We start from the raw sequence: 20,415 nt of genomic DNA on the forward strand, positions 1-20,415 counted from the left end.
TTTGTTTTAAAGGCTGGTTTCTCCAAGGCCATGTGACATTGTAGTGTCTAACTCTTAGGCATACTTCTGTCCAGAGATATCTTCAGCCTTGGACAATATAGAAGGTTTATTTGGAAAACAGCTGGTTGGGTGCTTCCTAGCTTGCTATGGCTGAAGTGCTCAAAAAATGGGTTGGATGGTGGGCAGGAGTGTTTGAGTGGGTCATGAACCCTTAGATATTGCTAATAATCACCCATTGTACAGAACAGTTTAGACACTCTCTTCCGTGCACATACTTTGCCTGACACCAAGCATGGACTTCATCAAAGTCTCCCAGGAACACCAAGCTTCAGACAAGGCTCTGGAAGATGCTGGGGGCAGTTCAAATCCAACTTGGACAACAAGGCTCTAAGCTTTTTAAAAGCATCTGTGAAATTCACTGGTTTAATATAGACATATTGGAAAAGTTGGGCAGTATTGTCTCTGTTAGTGATAGTAAATAACTCTATAGGGATTGTGAGTAAGTTAATTCACAGGCAGAATTCATGGTTCTTCTTCTCCTCACCCCAAAAATAAAGACAACTCAGTAGGAACTAGAAGATAGCATTAAAGCAAAAAAGTACAAAATCTCAGAGCCCGTTTTAAGGCCTTGTCATTACAATTGAATATAGAGTTAACGTAAATGAATTCTGGTTTCCCAGAGGCATCAAATTCCTCCTGTCAAGACAGTCTCTCAAGAGAGACTGGAAAGTCTCTCACTGCCCTTCTGCTGCATTATTATTATTATTTCCCTTAAAATGTCTTGCTACTGATGTAACTAAAAATGCAGTATAAGATCAGAGAAAATATTTTGTCAAGTGACTCAGACAGGCACAACTGATGGGTACTAAGGAAACGTGTACTGCATTTTATGATCCTCTGAGTGTGCTAGAAAAATATAAGAAATAATTCATTTTACAAAGAAATCCAGGTGGGAAATTCAGACTACTTTCTGGTGCTATGAAATTGAAGAGTGACCTAGTACTGTCATCAGATCTGACATGAGTGGCTTTTCAGGCTTGTAAGTTCATTTTTCATCTGGTGGAGTATATCAAATCCCTGAAAGCTGTCGGACTATTGCAGAGACATTTATTGCTCTGACTGACCACACCAGACTTCAGCATGAAGACCACACTTTACATGTGTGGTCAATACTCATCAGATTGTAAGTAAAGAACAAGGTGGGAAACATAAAGGACAGCCAGCCTGATACTGTTCTTTCTAGTCAATTTAGAAGGAATGAAAAAATAAAGCCCACTGATGAAGAGCACAAAAATTAAATTGAAACAGAACTCATTGAGAATATCACAGTAAAACAGTTTTCCATTTGAAAATGTCCATCTGGGAAAAAAAAAAACAAGAACCAACCAACCAAACAAAACCAACCCAAAATATATCGGCTTTGGTGCACAATTTTTATGGGTTTATGATGAAATTTCTCATCAAACCCTGACTGCGTGCCTTAAAATGGGCAATGGCACCATACAGAGACACTGAGCTGAAGTTTGCCTGTTTTATGTTCGAATTGTGCAGCCTTCTGGGGCTTCAATGTCAGTCTTTTCTAAATGAAGTCTGCTGAGCATTATTTTATCCCCCTAGAAGCTTCTCCTGTTGGTAAAAGCAGTTGGATCAAGGAACTGAACCTTGGGTTTCTACATCCCAGATATGATGATAACTGGAAGAATATAACCTCCCTCTTCACAGAAATACGTAGCTATAAAAGCACAGCAGGTTTAACAGAAGAAATTCAGAGACCTGTTTCTGTGCTCCAGGTTTAAAACAGATGGAAAGAGATTGGATCCTGTAATTATCACAGGAGCCATTGGAGTAGATGACGTGCTAGAGAGTGACTCTCTCTTTTCTTTGCCCCTGATGCTTTCTTGTACTTGTGACAGTGCCTGCTTCTTTTCCTGAGTGACTTCTGGTTGCTCAATGTTACATGACTTGATCTTGTATCTCAAACTACCAGGGTGCTTAGGAGCTTTTTTCAAGTATATGCCTCCCCTTCAGACCTACTCTGAACAAGACATAGATATTATGTAAAACTTGTAAGGTTATTCCAGAATTTCACTTGTCTTATGCATGTAACTAATGAGATTATGATCTGTTGTGGTTTAACCCCAACCAGCAGCTAAGTATCACACAGCCACTTGCTCACCACCCCCCCCTCCTGGGGGCGGTTGGGGAGGAGAATCACAAAAAGGTAGAACCATGACTTGAGATGAGAACAGTTTGAAATTATATTTATATTATTATTACCATTATTATAGATGTTATGAGGAGCCTAATTCAATAACAATACTTAATAATAATAATAATAATAATAATAATCATAGTGTTGTAATAATGAAAAAGAATGGGAAAGAGAGAGGAATAAAACCCAAGAAAAAGTGATGCACAATACAATTGCTGACCAGCACCCAGACTGACCCGAGCAGAGATCAGTCCCTTTCGGGTAACTCTCCCCAGTTTATATACCGGCCATGATGTGCTGTGGTATGGAATACCTCTTTGGGTCAGGTGCCCTGTCCCTGCTCCTTCCCAGCTTCTTGTGCCCTTCCTTACTGGCAGAGCATCATAGACTGAAAAGCCCTTGACTTTGGATAAACACTACTCAGCAACAACTAAACTAACAACTAAACAGTGTGTTATCAACATTATTCCCATACTAAATCTAAAACACAGCACTGTACCACCTAGCAAGAAGAAAATTAACTCTATCCCAGCCCAAACCAGGACATGATCCTATTAAATTATTATTCCTATGAAAGTAGATTTATACCTTTAATTTATTTATTGCTGCTTGTCTTACCTTTGAATTTCATACCTTTTTATTCTTTGTTCCTAACTGTTTGTTTTTAAAGTAAACTCTTTCACCAAGAAAGGGCTTTTAGTCTTCATGCTTGTTGATCACTGAATCAAATTAAAGTATTATCTCCTGGTCCTAGTGAGAGGTCATATGTGGACGTTATGTTTATTTATTCACTCTGACAAACGGTGGAGGCACCAAACAGAACCCCATAAAACTATATAAGGTAAGATAAGAGCTGAGTATTCTGACTTATATACATCAGGAGGCAGAAATCACAGGCTGAAGTGGGTGCTCTCTCTGGCCTTTGCCTTGTCCTCCAGAGGCAGCTTTGTAAGGATAAATGAAAATTATGAAACAGCTTCTGAATCACAATTTTAAGCCAAGCTTACTTGAAATGAATGAAAATTAATTTCAATTAATTTGTGTATGCCGTATGTGCTTATGGTACTTCTTTAGCCATCTGGTTTACATCCACCTTCTTTCGCAAGTGAGATTCCTGAAAACTGCCAACAGAGCTCAAGTGCCCATTTTGAGGGTGTGTGCTAGCAATTTGGCGTGATTAGTTGTATCCAGCGATAAGGAGCCAAAGACACTCACCTCAAATGTATAGATGAGACTACATGGTTTTGCTAGAAATATATCCTCTATTAAGGGTTTTCTTCATCATGGACTTAAAAGTTTTGTATCAAGATTCCTGTTAAGTAGAAGCATCTTTGCTTTATAAAAATGCATACGGTTAAATGCTGGAATAAATAAAATTAACTGGTGTTTTCACCACGGGAGGTGAGGTCCAAAAAGATTGCTCTGCTTAGGGCTAGAAGATGTGGAAAGATTCGTGGTGGACCTTTTAATGCAATGAGAAGCCTAATTCCTATCCAGACTTTAAGAAGTCTGTTCTTTCTGCTTTAAAACAAACAATAACATTATCATCTAACAGAGTGCAGCGAGTCATGTGGCCTTTGTTTCTGTGTTTGAATAGGATGGCAGCCAAGATTGAGACTTTGGTGGAACATTGCTAGTGTTTAGGACCCTCCCAGGAGCTTGCTGTGCTCAGTTGTAGTTGTGCTCAGTTCTAGACCGTTTCTCAGACTATTCCTGAAATAAAGAGAAAAAAAATCCACACAGTAAGAAAAAAGAAGTCAGAGCCTGGTTAAGGCACTTCCTTGGACATTTTGCTGATGGAGAGTGCACTCTTCACTCTCCAGCTCTCCAGTTCTCCACTGTTCATGTGTTTCACTAACAGCACAATGTCATTTTTCTCAACTTTAGTGGATGGGCAGATTCTGACACACAAGGAAAATGTATCTATTTCAATTTGGTATTTAACAAGGTGCACAGATGGTGTTAAAAAGCAGGTAAAGTGGTTAATCACCTGTGAATTTTAGGCATTTTTCTGCTGTCCATAGAGGACTTTAGAAGTGCACTTACCGCATGGGTTTCTCCATGATTATTTGCATTTTCATGATTGTTTTCAATCAATCACCCCAGAGAGGTTTGCAAATCTTCTCTTTCCAAAGCAGAGGAGACCTGCCCCTGTTCACATTCCTAGCACAACAAATGATTTGGGACTTGAATCATGTGGTACTCGGTATTCGCATTCAGGCATATCCGTACCTCATCACACCCTGAATTGTTTCATTTTACTGGCACCATCTGCTTCTTGTGCCTAAACCAATTTGTATGCCATTTCAGGAGTTGTCCCCTATGCTCAGCTTTCTGACCTTGTAAATCGATATCCTGTACAGTCTGTAAAAAATACTTTCCTGAAATCTGTATGAATTACATCAGCGATTTCATTTTTATCAATTCAGCAATGCATTGAAATGACCCTAATACATTTGTCATACATGATCTTATTTTAACAGAACCATGCAGCTTTCCCTTTACTAAATCACATCTCTAACTGAACTGTAATCTTCTCCATTATAAATGTTTCCATTACCTTGCTCACTACTACAGTCAGTCTTACAAGTCTGTGTTTCATTGGATCTTCCCAGTGTCTCTTTTTGACAGCTACTGAAGCCACCCAATAGCAAAGTGCTTTTCAGGCAAGTATCACTGATGTGCTCCTTAAAAGAAAAAGAAAAAAATTAAAATCTAGTAAAATATACTCCTGTTGTTCAATAGTAGTTTTAGAAAATCACTTATATGAATGAAGAATAAAGGAGGATTTCTTTATTGCTGGTGGTTACTGACATTGATGGATCATGGTGCAGTTGTTCTAAGTATGGCCAAACAATTTTACTGTATAGAATTTTATATAGCTACAGCTAAAATTCAACGAACTGATTCAGAAGGTTCGGGATAAACTATAACAATAAGTTAAGCCCTTAAATCGGTTTGGTATTTTAAAAGGATAGGGAGCAGCAAGATGTCATCTTCCTTCACAGATGTAACTTTAACTGGAACTGTAAATCTGAAGCAGGATATTGTGGGATAAGGGTATATAGCATGTGATTTAAGACCCATCCTGGCAATCAGTGAGGATTTGAGTACCCCAACTCTAAAACATAATCGGAGCGTTATAAGAGTCCATCCAGAAAGTTAAGAGGATTTTTTATTTTTAGAAGAATAAAGATAAGTTTCATATCTTAAAGAGGCTATTTTTGAAGAGTGCTGGGCAAGATGAGAAAAGAAAATGACTGTGAAAGAAGAAGCAGAGTAGCAGAGGATAGATAACCACTCATCCTACTATCCTCTCAAGATAGGAGCTGGGGATGATTTCTATCAACAACTTCCAAATATAATATTATTCAGCTTTCGTTATGTTGTCAATCTAATTTGAATGTAAGTTATTCAGAGCACATGGCTGGTTTGCCTTTGTGTTTGCCTGTAAAGCTCTGCGCATCCCTAGCCAAGAAAAAAGAGAATTCTTAGATTAGAGGAGATAATATCGTCATTGAAAGTCCTGTGTGCAAATTCTTGTTTTCTAATCGTCTTTGTGAAACCTGCCCCTGCTACATCACACAGAGCAATTCCTCTTCAAAGTAAGAAAAATTGCAGCTTATTTTATACTAACCCTGAGACAACATCTCCACTTACGAGGAATGGAAGAAACTCCTGCCAACTTACATTAGTTTGTAGGGAAAACCACCTGAACTCACAAGATTTGGCTGTGGTGATGACCTGAAGCTCACAGAGCTCTCAGTATTAACAAACTCTTTGATATGAAATCCTGAGTTCACACTGAAGTGAAACAGAGATTTTTCACTGACAGCTTAACCATGGCCACATGCTTTGAGGTGCTCCAGCATGACCTCATGCATAACCACTGATGCTTCAGGGTGTACCTGCTGCAGCATGAACTTACCCACAGCCACAGATGCTTTGGGTTGTACCTTCTCCAGTGTGGACTTATCCTTGGTCCACAGTCCCTTCAGAGGTGCACCTGCTGTGGCACAGATATAACCACAGCCACAGACTCTTCAAGATGGACTTACTCTGGTGTGGACTTATCCCTGGTCACAGATGCTTCAGGATGTCCTGCTGCCACATGGACTCATCCACAGGTCACAGTCCCTTCAACTCGAGTTCACACTGGACTTCCAACCTGTCCAGTACAGCAGCACAGAAACAGCAGTGACGCCTTGACTATCTGCCAGCCCAGGCGCATGGCCATTGCTGTTATCAGAATGTTCCCAGGCACAGCAGAGTACGATGATGAGCAGTACAGCAAGGAGAGAAAGCAAATAGTAGTCACTAACAAGCACTAGTCTCTGACATGCAGTAAGGCAAGCAAGCCCCATGGCAAGTACACAAGCCTGCCAATTAATAGCTAAGCAGCAATAACAGCTATAAATTTGATCTGGTACATTCCAAGCAAATCTTTAATTATTTCAAACCCTTTGAGCCCCACGTTGGGCACAGAAAAGGGCTGTTGTGATTTAACCCCAGCCAGCAGCTAAACACCACACAGCTGCTCGCTCACTGTCCCCTAGTGGGATGGAGGAGAGATTTGTAAAAGTAAGAAAACTCATGGGTTGAGTTAAAGACAGTTTAACAGGTAAAGCAAAAGCCTTGGACACAAGCAAAACAACACAAGGAATTCATTCACCACTTCCCATCAGCAGGCAGGTGTTCAGCCATCTCCAGACAAGCAGGGCTGCACCACATGTAATGGTTACTTGAGAAGACAATGCCATCACTCCCAGCATCCCCCTCTTTCTTCTTCTTCCCCCATTTTACTATGCTGAGCACGATACCATATGGTACGGGATATCCAGACAAATTCTGGGTCAGTTGGGGTCAGCTGTCTTGGCTGCGTCCCCTCCTAACTCCTTGTGCAGACCCAGCCTATTTGGTGGTGTGAGGAGCAGAAAAGCCCTTGACTCTCTGAAAGCATTGCAGTAAGTTAATGCTATTGCAGACAAAACCAGCACAAAAGGCCAATTTTCAGTCCTTCCTTTTGAGACAGGAGTTACAAAAGTTTTTGCATGCTGTGTGTGACGAACGTGGATCTGTCAGTGTGCTATTGGACCATCACCCTTCCCAGGAGGGCTCACGAGTGATACACAAGAGCTGAGTCCAGCAGATCAGTTCACAGTTCTCACAGAGAGTTCACTCCCTGCAAGGCAGGCTGAGACTCTGAAAAATGCCAGTTAATGACGGAAAGCACAAGAATTGACCAAACCAGATGAATACCTACCATATAAAGCTAGGGATGTAAAAGGTATAGGTTTGAGCTAAGCCAAGTGTATTGAATATCCAGCTGAGAGCATAATGGGAGCAGTTTAACATATGAAGGCAATAGTGTTTCCATTTACACAGCCAAAAAAGAAGGGAAAAAAAAAAGTTGGCTCTTACTTAGTAAAAAGCCAGAGAACTGGTTCTTGCCTTCATACAGCAGGATGTACATAGAGGTGGTGTGTTATATTCTGGTTCTGGGAGCTGGGCTACCCTCTGTTCACAGCAGCAAGAGGTGTGTCCGAGCAGGTAATGCAAACTGTGGCACGTCTGAGTGCACAGGGTGAGTCAGTTAGTGCTGAGGGTGTGCAGGATGCAGAACGGCACAATGAGAAATGCCTCCTCACTAAGCAGCACGAGGCATGAAGGACAGCCTCAGAACAGAGGAAGAGGGCTAGATGGTGGATTGCCACTGTAGTCCTTTCAAAGACTAAAGGGCAGCCAGAGGCTGACAGGCAGAAAAACCAGCTCTTGAATAACTTATAAAGGGCTCAGGAGCAATTTGGACAGCACCAAGGCGGGCCGCAAGTGTGTTCCCACAGCAGAGTCAAAGCACTAGGCCACTACCTCCCAGCCAGCAAGTAAGTCTGGGTGAAGGCATGAAACACCTTCCCAAGCAGCAGGAGAAAGAGGTACAGGAAAGCTGTGGTGAGGCAGACTCTCAGGAGAGTGAGGGAGACCAAAGAGCTGTCCTGTGCAGGCTACACCTGAGATGTTCCCCCACAGCCATGGTGTTGGCAGTAGGGCTGTGTCAGTGCTTGTGTGAGCTGGACCACGTGTGCACACCAGCAAGATGTAATGTGGGAGTGACCCCCCCGCTGCACTGCCTGTTGAAGTCATGCGTGCACCACAGCTACCATTTTTCTTTTCTGTTAAGGGAAGAATTTAAACCAGTTCCACTGGCATCACGTCAGGATGAAAGCAGTTAGTAACCAGTGGGGAAAAACACACTGCCACACAAAATACACAGAAATGAGGTGTTCCATTACAGTATTGAGGCATTTCAACCCTCAGGGGTTATTCATGCAAATGGATCTTGTGCTTATTCTGTCAGGGAACACAAATTAGTAGCACATCAAGAAATCATAGAATCATAGAATAGTTAGGGTTGGAAAGGACCTTAAGATCATCTAGTTACAACCCCCCTGCCATGGGCAGGGACACCAAGATAATAATAAGAACTAACAATCTTAAAAACCCAGATGAAATCAAATCACACAAATCCAATCCCATTATAGATTTCAGGACCATGCTTTTGATCAGAGAGACTTTTTCTTCTGTAAATAAGGTTGTTAAAGGTGACCCCATATTAGGGTGAGAGGTTTGAACTTGTCTCCCAAAACGTTTGAGGTGTTTGGAGCATGGTTTTTCTTTTGGGTTGTGCCTGTCACCACATAGAGCTGAAAGGTCTGCAGACAGAGTTTATTTGGAGAGCATGTAAAGGGTTTGATTGATCACAGAGCTGTATTGGCATAGAGACTTACTGGAGTGTGCTTTCAGGAAAACATAGTTGACTGTTCAATGCTACCACCATGAGGGCTAGCATCATTCCCCACAAAACCTAAGAGCACTTCTGCTTAGCTATGACACTAAACAATGTGTAAAGTTGAACTGTAAGAGGGAATACTCCCCATAATTCCATTCCTGAATATGTGGGAATCTCTGAATACCAAAAAAAACCCCCAAACCCCCAAACATCTGGAATTTACCTGCTGCCTTGTCATGTGCTCACCAGAGCCACAAGGCTGGGGCTTTTTTTTGTCTCCTTGTCTCTGAACGCTGAGTTTCCACTAGCTCGCACTTTCAAGCTATTCAGAGGTAACAGGAAAGCAAGGTGATGAAAAGAAGGAAGAATTTTGCTTGGTCACTTGAACCTTAGATTGGAGACCTAAGTTAACCAGCACTAATATAAATTTCTTAAGTCACTTCTAATGGGAGCGAGTTACCATGTTTAGTCTGATCAGTCTATGAGAAGCATGCTTTCCATCTCAAAATACATGCATAGATACATAGTAGAGGAATTCAGATTCAGCCTCCATCTGCATTAGCCATATTGGTACCTTGCTTATCTGTCTTTAGAGGTCTTTGTTCAGCAAGAGAGAGTCACTTTAGTGTTTCTACAGCTTGTTGTGTTGTTTACAATCCTTCTCAGACTGCTGTTGAAAATGGTTTTTTTCCTCTTCTCAGTATGAAGGTACAACATGCTGTTACTGTTTACAGCAAATAAGCTAGCATGAATACACAAGCTAGGGAAGAATATGCATACGCTGGTGTATTTGCTGTATTATTTTCACCAAAACTTGAATATATACAAATTTAAATAGTTTGCCATCAAAATGGGTAATTTTTTAAAGGAAAAAACTCAAAATGAGTTTGTGGAAAACGTCACGAAAGAAGTAACTTGAAAATGTGCCCTGCTGTTAATAACTTAAGAACTTGCCTAATTTTAGTGACCTCTTAGAGGAACATAATACTACTTACTTTATTTGGAGGTAGTACATTCTTTCCAAGGGGAAGGGGGAGGGGATTAGAAGCTCCAGATCAGTGCAAGTAGAAAGCCTGAAAATGGCATTCTGGACAAATTACTTCCATTTCACTTGTACCTATACAATTCAGCCTGTGAACCACTTCATAAAGATGTGATCCTCTAAGGAACAGCCAGACTTGCAGACTTCAATATCCATCATCGAGACCCAGAGCAGGAGGCTGCTCTCTGAAGTCATGAAATTACATGTAGATATTTGAAGCCTATATAGTGGGTTTTGTCCTGCTTGGTTGCTTGGTTGCCCGGTCGATTTCCAGTATATGTGTGTATGTGTTCATGAGTTAAAGCAGGTTGCCCCCTCTTGGTAATATAAAAAACCTTGTCAATTAATGCCTCAAAAGGAATCTGCTACCCATCATAAAATGATAGAAGAATTGAGGCTAAAGGGACCTCTGGAGGTCATTTGGTCCAACACATTGCTCAAAGCAGGGCAAATGTTGAAGTTAGGTCAGGTTACTGAGGCTTTGTGCAGTACAGTTCTGAGTGTCTCCAAGGATGGAGATCCCATGGCCTCCCTGGGCAACACGGTGCAGTGTTTGATTGCACTCATTAATTTCTTTTCTTCTACCTAACCAGAATGTCCATTACAGCAACTTGTGTCTGTTGCCTCTTGTCCTTTTGTGTACAAGGAAAATTGTTCTGTGTTCCATTTAACTCTAGACAGACCAAATTACAAGGCAGTGACAATGAAGATATTTTCTAGCTATTACAGTTTCTTTTTGCAGGCTGCCCTAAATTAAATTATATAGTCAATTCTCCATTATCAGAAAGTAAAATTCAATGTTTTTTTATTGATGCATCACATTGGTGTTCAGATACAGGATTTCCCATGCCTCCAGGCTGCCTTTACAAGAATTAACAAGTCTTCATTTCTGTGGTAAAAATGCAGTAGATTTTTCATGTTTATGAGGAATATGAGGAACTAATGATATTCACTCACTCTTCTGCTTTGTCCTTAAAACATATGGCAGACCTGTAACCACTGAAGTAGCTAGATAGCAGTTCTAAATGTATTTTTACCAGTGAACATATACGTAGACTGTGTGGAAGGGAGATTACTGTACATCCTTAATCTAGACCAGCTTGCTTAATTTTTGTTTAACTGAGTTACAAAGAGAGTCTGAATTATAATATTTCTTTTAAAAAACTAAGAATTCTATTAATCATAATTATTTTTATACCCATAGGTAAATAATAAATTAGATGACTACTTTGATAATACATGGATGATTAGGAAATATGATTATCAAAGGTTAACATTAAGGTTAAAGTTGGGAACTGAGGTAGAGTGAAACTAATGCTGAAATCTACATTTAGTGCTTGCACTGGACCTTGGGGTTGAACACCTATGTTCTGCCTAAGGCTGCAATCCCCTATGCCCTAACACCATAGGTTTTGCAGGTGAAGTTCACCTGGCACTTGCAGTTATGGCTGTGCATGTGGTCAGAACCACATGTCAGTTTGGACTGAACAACTCCATACCCACATGACAATCAAATCTGGCTGAAAACCTCCAGAATGGCTTTCCTCTACTTATATCTCCAGATTTGCTCCACTGTGTCTCAGAGCACAGTTAATGCACATACAGTGATCACAACTACTTTAATTTAGAAACAGGACTGGACAAGAGGCTACTAAAGATCAGGGTGACCTCTTCTCCATTTAAAAATCCCCAAATGCTGGTGAGCAATCACATGCATTTCTCAGGGGCTGAGGCAGGGTGCATTTGCCCTTTGATAAGTCCATAGATGCATACACTTCTTCACTTTCACGGAAGAGAAAACTACCCTGCATAATCCTGCATCCAGTGCAGGGTATGAGCAAACACCCACAAAAGTGCTCTGGAGCAGTGATGGCACTCATCCACCTGATCCCACAGAAACTTGCCCATAGGGTTCATTAGCAATCGAGCTCCAGGAGAGGCTCAGGATGTGAAAATCTACCTCCTGATGATAGGGATATGCATATTGAAGGGAGGCCAGGGTTTAAATACTTTAATTCTGAGAGGAGAAAACCCCACAGAGTGGTTTGTGGATGGCCACCACAATTTCTAATCTCTTCTGAGATGCCTGCCTCTACCTTTGAGCTGTTTAGGGGGTCGGGGGCAGCCTCCATGCTGTTTGCCTGGATTCCCAAACACATTGGCATCACCCTGACATTCCCATTGGTCTAGCCCTTATTGACTTGATCATGAACATATGGACTGGGGACAGAGCAGAAAATGCAATTTAAGTCTTCAGCATCCTGTCCTGATACCTAATCTTACAGATGTCCTAACTACCTCATCACCTACAGTTTCATATGCCAAAGTTGATGAGCTCCAGGTGACCTTCACACCTCCAGTGCAGAAGCATCTGTCTGGTACTCACTAGAGGGAGCCCATGCGGTCCTTGAAGTGCTGAAGAAGAAAGAAACTGATTTGAAGGCAGAAACCAGCAGCGTTGATTGGTCACAAGTAATCTTAGTTCATTTTCTCTTTCCTAGGTCTGGGATTTTTATAAAAACTGTAGCTGGGGAAGGGAGACTTTCAGAACACTGAGGAGAAACTTGCATTTTATAAAGACAAGACTATATATGAAATACTAACATGGTCAGTGAAGCTCTGGTTTAAACATTGTTGACTGAGGTCAAATAGCATAAAAATGGCAGGTGTCTAGATATTCCCTTAAACATCACTGTGACCAGGAGCACACTGCACCGGTAACATGTTCAGACACTCTTCCACACCTTGAGGCTGAGGGCCCAAATCCAATTTACAGAAGGTGCAATGAGGAGACAACCTCCTCCCTAAGCTCCTGTGTCACAGCAGCTAGAGGGGGAAAGTTCAGCACGCTGGTGGAGATACAGATTCACCATGCAGAGCAATTAGGACTTCAGCCATCGGTACCACTGACACAGTGCACATTTCAAAGGGTTACACAGGATGTGATGTGGCCTTGATTTTCTTCTCTTCTTTGTTCCACTGTGCACTGCTGCTGTAACTTCTGGTGCCTGTGGAAACAAATCCAGAGCTGCTGCAACACAGAGAGATGAGCAAGAGTTAGGTAACCATGAAGTGAAGCATCCTGTTAAGTAGAAGGAGGGGCAGGGTGTAGGTACCCTAACATGGATAACAGCAGAGGTGGCTTGAGCATCATGGCATCCCAGAGAGCAGGATGTACCCCTACTGCATGGGTCAAACATGACAAATTGGAGGTTCTCTGAGGTCTTGGGCATGCCAGCACTGCATAAGCCTACCATTAGTGCCATTAGCCCTGTGCTTCAATCATTTGCTCAGGCTCTTGTTATGGTTCCCTTTCTTGTTTGAAGAGGCTTGTTTAATTTTGCTAACGACTCTGAATGGAGATAAGGCCCATGTGTGTAACAACAGGCTAAAATTAAACTTCAAACAAATTATCTGTTAGGATTTAGGAAAATCTTATCTGGGGAGGAATTAATCCTTGCTGCTTGTTTTGGGGCTTTAGCAGGCCATTGGGGATTTGAAAGAGAACACTTTTTTAGTGTGTTGCATACATGGCAAGTGGAGCAATGTGCATAATTCTGTGGATATGCTAAAAAAAACCAAACCAAACCAAACCAAAACCCCACAAACGAAGAGACACCTAGACTGACTGCAAACCAAATGCAGCTGCTGTACATCATCAGCTGTCACTGTCAAAGCCCTGCTCTCCTTGTGACTAATGTCCCTGCTTCCTTCGCCATTGCTTATAAGGACAATTCTGTAAGCCGTCCCTTAAGCCCTAGTGCTCCACGCTGCGTGGTTTGGAAACTAGCCACTGCACCCTCCCAGTGATGTGAGGTTGCTCTGAGAAGATGCTGCTCATTAATCCAATTAACAGTGAAGGGGCAAGAAGTGCCTGTGGGGGTTCTTTGCTGAGAAATGCTCATGTGGCTCAAAGCACTGCTGGGACTAGAGGTGGAGCTGGCAGAACTGGGCAGTCAGCCCTATTTGAATGCTACCACCCCATGATGGTTTGAGGGATTTAGTCCCAACAGTGATTTCAGACTAGCACTTTAGTTCTGCTTCTCTCACCTGCAAGTAATACCCATGACAGACAATAAACAAAAAGACAGGGAGACCTCTGGAAACACGTTTTTACCCTCTTACCACAGAAGTACCTCAAATTCCCATCAGTGGGATATTCCTGGTGAAGTTCTTTCATCTTTTTCTTTCCCATCTGTTTTTAATTTCTTTCATCTCAGCTGTCCACATGGGCTGTAGGGTGAAAGAGCAGCAGGAAAAAGGAACAAGAGAGAAAAGGAGCTTTAACAGCCAGGAGGAGTGAAGTAGGTGCCCTTTGGAAGCATAAACTAGACCAATAGTCAGAAAAATCATACGGGAAGATCTCCAGTGTTCACTGTTCTGTGTTTTTCTTAAGCATATTTTTCTTGCAATTCTGAGGGCATAGATTATGCAGGTTTCAGAGTGAAAAGCCCTTGCAGGACTGCACAGAAGTACGAGAAAAGAAACTGCCCAAAAATATTATCTCAGATTTCCATTAGCCTCAACCGCACAACGGGTTAAGATGCAAGTCTCAGGTGGCAATATTAGGTGCCTGAACTCTGCAGATGTTTCCACTGAATCCATTGTGTATTCCACTACTGTCTTGGGAATATTTGACTACATCACCATGCTGTCAGATGGTTACAGTTCAGGGTACTTAAAGCAACCTAACAAGTAATAGAATGGGCTTAACTTGGATCTTGAAACCACAGAAGATTGAATGCACCCACTGTGGCTGTCCAGAACATCTGACTACATTCCCTGAAGCTGTTTATGAAGAGGGATATTTTGCCTGAGAGAACTGAACACAGTCAGAAGCACAGAACACATCAGAAAAGCATGTACAACAAACAAAAAGAAAAGCATCCTTTCCCCTTCTTTGATAGTTGGTTTAGATTCCATCTCATACAAGTAGATAATAGCTCTTTGACCACTCTTCCCTCCTCGCTATTTGCAGCAGCAGCCCTTTGCTATTTGCAGGTCTGTTTCCCATCTCAAGGGCTCCAAGTCACTGCTTGGCCTACTGTAACAATATAATTTATTAGGAAGTTAGACAAGAACTCACTGAAGTCCAGCTCTGCTCCCATCGCCAGCCAACACCACCTCTCACTGCAGAAGTACAAGTCTGCATCATTGCTTCATCCTGCCTCTGACCATGGATTGCACCAAGGAGAGTTGCTGAGAGGGCTTAGTTCAATGTGTGGTCTTCCAGGTCAGAACCACCTCTCTCTCCAGAACAGGGCTCTTTCCACTCCCTGAGCTGCTCATGACCCCATGTTGCTCATCATAAATCTCAGGTGTCAACAGAGGAATTGAGGATAGATTATTCGGGGAAAGATCTTTGAAATAACCTTTTCCCTTTCATCACTAAGTGATGAAAGCTCTGAAGCTTCTGGCAAGGACACTGGATTTATAGCCACTGAAGCACAGCAGCACACCTCCAGCAGTGCACAGTGCAAAGATGCCCAGCCTAATAAACCCATGCGCAGTTCAGGGACCTGGGGATCTACCAGCCCAGAAGTGCTGTGTTGGTGCAGTACTTTGCCTCAGCCATCCACATATGTTGTATGGGCAAATCTCCCTGCCCTCTCATTCCTCCTGGTATTCAGCAGTGCTGCAATCACACAGATCAAACGTGGTGTTCTTGGTGTTTATATACCTACCTAGTCATCTGCTGAGATGTAAACCAAACACAACATGCACCAGCTGAAGCCGTTCTTTCATGCTACTTCTTGAAAGGCACCTAATGACCTGCTGGTAATCACTCCCTGCACGGTCTTTCTCGGTAAGCAGCCAAGCAGGGCAAGGCAGAAATCCCTAGAGACACGCAGTCCTTTTTCAGTCCAGCCTTTGGACAGAGAGGTCACTCCTGGGCAATCTCTAGTCCATGCAAAAGGAGTATGTTATCTTGGCAGCACTTCAAATGTCTGCTGACCTGAAGAGTGAAAGACTAGAGACAAGAGGTTAAGTAGTTTGGTTGCTGAACACATGGTATAATAGCTCCTTTTTACCTTTCTTGAATTTCCATCTGTAGCTCCCATGCAGCTCTTGACAATAAATGTTTTAGGTTTTATTGTAATAGATATTACTTGCAAAAGGCAAATAAATTTCCAAAGGATTGAATTTGTTGCCATGGGAGGCAATGCAAATGACTTGGGATTAAATACAAAGAGACAAAAGAAAGCTCTCTTGTTGAAGTAAATACAATCTCATTGCTTTGCATTCCATTTTTGAGGGTTCATGAATATCCTTGTTTTTCGTAACCTTGCATGTTAGGGAAAAAGATCTTACATTTACTTCTACTTTTTGCAATTTCCTTAGATATTCTATTTCCTTGCATCTGCAGAAACTGAGCTGTTTTTCCATGTGCTTGACAAACGATCAACATCTGCCGGTGAAAGATCCAAGAGGGAAAAAACAGTAAAAACCCATAGAAAATAAGAACCTTTCCTAAAGAGTTTCCCTTTGATTTTCACGCGTTTGTGTAATAGGATGTACCCAGCAGTGGGTTTTTCTGAAAATATACCTAAGCTGAGCAAATTCAGTTTTGATTTGTTGACAGTAGGGAACAAACTCAGAGGAAGAAGTAGTCTGTCTTGCTCAGAAACTGCCTCAGACTGAAGCTGTGTACTCCTCACAGGAGTATATTTGTATCTTCATAGGGGAAGCAGTTTGAGGACTCGTCTTGGTTTAAGAGTAGGAAACAAAAATACAGAACAATGCAGGTGTGATACCTCCTGGAGGCAGTGCCCATAACTGGAGGGTTACCTGCCAGCACACTGAGATGGCACATTTGAGTACCTACTCAAGGTCATGCTGCAAAAAGAAGGGAGTGCTGAAAGGTGCTGGGAGCATCCAGGCATCCGTCCTCTCCCACAGGAAACGTTTTGTGCCTTGCTTTCTTGGTGGTAATAGCCAGGTTTTATCAAACAACGGAAGGGAAGGCCCAAACCCCATCCCTATGAATTGGAGCAAACTTCCACTGTTTCTCTTGGTGGTTTCATGTAAATCAGGTGCTTCTGACTGAAATCGACTTTGTACAAAATGATCTGCAGGAGCAGTTGCCACACACTGTGCCCTTTCCAGGTGGGAGGAGCTCCCATCCCCATTTTCTCTGGCTCAGAGTTCAAATCCACTCCTTCTAATACTCTGTCTTTTGCCCAAAGACCCACATATCCTCAAATGCTGCCTGTGCCCAACAACCATCCATCATTCCCAAGGAAGGAAGGTGGTTGCTTATCTATTCTTATTATCAAGTGTAGGCTCTGGGAGCCCTAGGATTTGGATACCAGACCATCTCCTCTCAGGGTAGGGGCGAGTTGGGCTTCCCACTACCCAAGCCCTTACAAGTAAGAGAAGGCACACTAAGTGTTCTCCTTAGCCCTGGCAGCAACTCATGACCTATTTCAGATCAGAGGGTTTGTGGAAAACCATTTTGTCATCATTATTATGACTGTACATAATTTTTATAGTGTTTACCTCAGTCTCACTGTATTCATGGATAACTACAGATAACCGGTCTTGGGTTGAAAGCGTAGGTCCTGAGCTATCTGTTAGTGAGGCAAATGAAGGTGAAGTACAGCAGGGAAGAAACCCACGATGAGCCTGAGACGATTTTGGTGAAGACAAACTTAATGCCTTGGGCTGCAGTCGGGAGCAGTAGGAGTGACTCACTCTCTTCCCTAAATTATACCACTGCGTAGGGCATGCATCAGACATTAGCAGGATCCCAGTTATTCCAGAAGTTAGTATACTGTGCCAACTCATTAATTCCTAAATAGCTTCAGTGTCAGTGCTAAGTGGTGACTTAACTGACTGCTGACATTCATTACAAGGTCACTAAGCTAAGTCTATACTTAGGAACACTTTTGTGCTGCAAGTGACACAGAATTGATTTCATCTATGCACATTTTGACAAGGATAAGAGGAACAGAGAACGGCTGGATTTTATATTCAAGTGGATATAAGCAGTGTGTTTCTTCTCTACTCTCCTTCCTTAGGGAGGACTTGAACATAAGGAATCAAATGAACAAAAGGAAAAACTTCTTTACTGTGAGAGAGACCTAGCACTGACACAGGTTGCCCAGAGAGCTTGTGGAGTCTCCGTCCTTGGAGATCGAAAGCCTTCTGGATATAGTCCTGAGCAACTGAGTCTAGATGACCCTGGTTGAGCAGGGGTGGTTGGACCAGATGACCTCCCACTTCAGCCATTCTGTGATTTTGTGACTTTGTCTGTTTTGGCTTAGGGCATGATGTGACAGTCTTTCTGATACCGGAATGCCTTGTCTCTACTGATCCCTCCTAACACAAGCCTGCCCAACATGGACAAAGAAGGTAGAAAACACAATTTATATTCATCTCGCTGAATAAAACCTGGAGAAGGACTCTCAGGAAAGCAAATACTAAAGACAATACGAATAAGGAATCGAATAACAGCTGAGAAAGTGAGCATTCCTGCATTTTTTCCTGAGGAATCTAGTATGCCTGTACTGATGACTGCAGCAGACATGCAGCATTTCTCGCTGCAGAGAGCTCAACTTGACTTGCACAGCTCTCTTTATAGTCCATGTATTGCAAATGGATTCTTCCCTCCATGTGCTCACTGAAGAGGATCTCTACAAAAGGCACAGTGTCTATGGCCAGATGACAAAAACATGTACCGCTCCACCTGGCCAGCTGGACCTTTCAGCATCTTTGTGAACTCCTAGATTCAAAGGGTAATTCTCATCCCCTTCTCCTACAGCTGTTTTCACATCAGCAAGTAAGCTATTCCCAACTGCATCCTTCTCCTGCCTGTTGCTACTAAATCTCTGCCTATCCTAAAGCTCCAGGCATTTTAGAAATACTTCCTGGAACCCTGTACCATGGTCACATTTGCCAAGATGTTCCAGAGCAGAGCAGGACACTGAAGTCTTTCTAAAAGAGTTTATTTAGTTCGTTACGTTCATGTATGAAGATAGGCTGAGAAAGTTGGGGCTGTTCAGCCTGGAGAAGAGAAGGCTGCATGAAGACCTCATAGCAGCCTTCCAGTATCTGAAGGGGGCCTACAAGGATGCTGGGGAGGGACTCTTCATCCGGGACTGTAGTGACAGGACAAGGGGTAACGGGTTCAAACTTAAACAGGGGAAGTTTGGATTGGATATAAGGAAGAAATTCTTTACTGTGAGGGTGGTGAGGTACTGGAATGGGTTGCCCAGGGAGGTTGTGGATGCTCCATCCTTGACGGTGTTCAAGGCCAGGTTGGACAGAGCCTTGGGCGACATGGTCTAGGGGGAGGCATCCCTGCCCATGGCAGGGGGGTTGGAACTAGATGATCCTAAGGTCCTTTCCAACCCCAACTATTCTATGATTCTATGATTCTATGGATAGGTTATTTCCCTCCACACCTTCCAAGGGGAAGCTGGTGTCTTTACTGAGAAAAAGGGTCCTGGAGCTGCCTGATGGCAAGCTACGAGAACCTCTTTGTTCTTCTTTGCCCACCACACCAAAGGACCAGGGTTTGCACCAGCTGGCTCTCATTGACGGTCCATCAGAAACATCAGAAGGCAAATTTTCCTAAACTGACCTGCAGATGTTGATATCAGTCTCCCTACGACAATAAACATTTCAGCTGTCATTTAAGGGCAAATGGCATACAGTTCTTCAAGTCTGATGATTCAGACATAATAATCTCCCAGCGATTAGGAAGACAAAGGCAAATAAATTGGGGGCAAAGTGGAAAGAAAGAAAATCAAAAGGAGACAAACTCAATTACCTTCCATTTTACTGCCAAATCTGTCTTGATCCATATCTGAGAAAAGCTAAGGAACCAATCACTATTTGTGTGGGGTATTTAGTGGGGCAGCATGGGATTGGGAAGTGCGTCTGCATCCACGTGCATTCCATTTTGAGCCAAAGGAGGCAAGAAGTCATTAAAGTGCCAGTTAGTTCTGTATTTCATTTTATTATCCTGGCTTAGGACAGGTATATCCTTAATGCACCTTGGGAAAAACCACATGGGAGCAGTGGTGGAGTTGCATCGTTCTGACTCCTGTTTGCACCTCTGCACCTGCACTGCTGTGTGCAGTGGGACTGGGACTCAACACAGACATGAGCACAACGCTGTCCACACAGGTGTCACCCAGGAATTCCATATCATTTTCCAGCCCAAAAAGAAGTGGATGTTTTTTGGTTTGGTTTGTTGGTTTTTTTTTCTCTTACCTGCACCCATTTTGCCAACGGCTCATCCAAGCTCCAAGCTCATCCAGCCTGTGCTGTGATGGGGCAGGAGAGCCATCCAGGCTCTCACAGTCCAAATTGTGTGGGATTTTACAGAACAAACTCCAAATATGAGGTTTCAATTTTTAAAAATCA

Source organism: Psittacula echo, assembly GCF_963264785.1.
Source record: "Psittacula echo genome assembly, chromosome: 1".
Taxonomy (NCBI): domain Eukaryota; kingdom Metazoa; phylum Chordata; class Aves; order Psittaciformes; family Psittacidae; genus Psittacula; species Psittacula echo.